This window comes from Schistocerca cancellata, chromosome 10, assembly GCF_023864275.1.
Source record: "Schistocerca cancellata isolate TAMUIC-IGC-003103 chromosome 10, iqSchCanc2.1, whole genome shotgun sequence".
Lineage (NCBI taxonomy): Eukaryota > Metazoa > Arthropoda > Insecta > Orthoptera > Acrididae > Schistocerca > Schistocerca cancellata.
In genome coordinates this window covers 126523860-126525762 of record NC_064635.1, presented here as the reverse complement: position 1 = coordinate 126525762, position 1903 = coordinate 126523860, and the positions used below count along the sequence as shown (strand labels likewise).

General features: G+C 47.9%; 1 non-coding gene across 1 annotated transcript; it reads right to left on the bottom strand.

The window, feature by feature from the left end:
• Window positions 1-538: 538 nt before the first annotated feature.
• Trnas-cga (transfer RNA serine (anticodon CGA)) lies at window positions 539-612 on the bottom strand. Its single transcript has one exon. It is a non-coding gene; the product is annotated as a tRNA-Ser (tRNA).
• Between the last annotated feature and the right edge of the window lie 1291 nt (window positions 613-1903).

The following is a 1903-nucleotide window of genomic DNA, read 5'->3' as shown; positions in this document are numbered from 1 at the left end:
CCCAAGCACGACTCACGGCCCGTCCTCACAGCTTTAATTCCGCCAGTACCTCGTCTCCTACCTTCCAAACTTTACAGAAGCTCTCCTGCGAACCTTGCAGAACTAGCACTCCTGAAAGAGAGGATATTGCGGAGACATGCCTTAGCCACAGCCTGGGGGATGTTTCCAGAATGCGTTTTTCACTCTGCAGCGGAGTGTGCGCTGATATGAAACTTCCTGGCAGATTAAAACTGTGTGCGCGGACCGAGACTCGAAACTCGGAACCTTTGCCTTTCGCGTGCAAGTGCTCTACCAACTGAGCTACCCAAGCACGACTCACGGCCCGTCCTCACAGCTTTAATTCCGCCAGTACCTCGTCTCCTACCTTCCAAACTTTACAGAAGCTCTCCTGCGAACCTTGCAGAACTAGCACTCCTGAAAGAGAGGATATTGCGGAGACATGCCTTAGCCACAGCCTGGGGGATGTTTCCAGAATGCGTTTTTCACTCTGCAGCGGAGTGTGCGCTGATATGAAACTTCCTGGCAGATTAAAACTGTGTGCGCGGACCGAGATTCGAACTCGGAACCTTTGCCTTTCGCGGGCAAGTGCTCTACCAACTGAGCTACCCAAGCACGGCTCACGCCCCGTCCTCACAGCTTTACTTCTGCCAGTACCTCGTCTCCTACCTTCCAAACTGTACAGAAGCTCTCCTGTGAACCTTGCAGAACTAGCACTCCTGAAAGAATGGATATTGCGGAGACATGGCTTAGCCACAGCCTGGGGGATGTTTCCAGAATGAGATTTTCACTCTGCAGCGGAGTGTGCGCTGATATGAAACTTCCTGGCAGATTAAAACTGTTTGCACGGACCGAGACTCGGACTCGGGACCTTTGCCTTTCGCGGGCAAGTGCTCTACCAACTGAGCTACCCAAGCGCGACTCACGCCCCGTCCTCACAGCTTTACTTCTGCCAGTATCTCGTCGCCTACCTTCCAAACTTTACAGAAGCTCTCCTGCGAACCTTGCAGAACTAGCACTCCCGAAAGAAAGGATATTGCGGAGACATGGCTTAGCCACAGCCTGGGGGATGTTTCCAGAATGGGTTTTTCACTCTGCAGCGGAGTGTGCGCTGATATGAAATTCTCTGTTGGTATCTGTCACATGGAATGACCAGTCTCATGAGTACAGAATATGGACTCAGTGTAAATCGAAGCAAGACGAAAGAGATGTAGCAACAATGAGAACAGCGCGAAAATTAACATCAGGTTTGATTGGCACGAGGGCGATGAAGTTGAGGAATTCTGCTACCTGGGCAGCAAAATAACCAACTACAGGCGGACCAGGGCATTTCTGGCCAAGAGAACTTTACTAGTATCAGACACAGGCCTTAACTTGAGGAAGAAATTTCTGAGAATTTACGTTTGGAGTATAGCGTTGTATGGTAATGGAACATGGTCTGTGGCGAAACCGGAACAGAATGGAAGCATTTGAGATGCGGTGCTACAGACGAATGTTGAAAATTAGGTGGACTGATAAGGTAAGTAATGAGGAGGCTCTGCGTAGAATCGGAGAGGAAAGGAATATGTGGAAAACACTGACAAGAAGAAGGTACAGGATGTTAGAACATCTATTAAGACATCAGAGAATGACTTCCATGGTACTACAGGGTATAAACTGTAGAGAACGACAGAGATTTGAAAGCATCCATTAAACAATTGAGAACGTAGATTGCAGTTGCTACTCTGAGGTGAAGACGGGATAAAAGCTTCTTACAGTATAGATTTAATCCCTGTGAGTGTATAAAAACGTTTCCCGCAGCAAGGTTTCACCATTGCTCATAGTGTTCGACCAAAATCTGAACTTGAATATTTCTGACAGTCGTATTAAACTGTGAATGCTATAAATATGTATGCTAAAGGAGAGA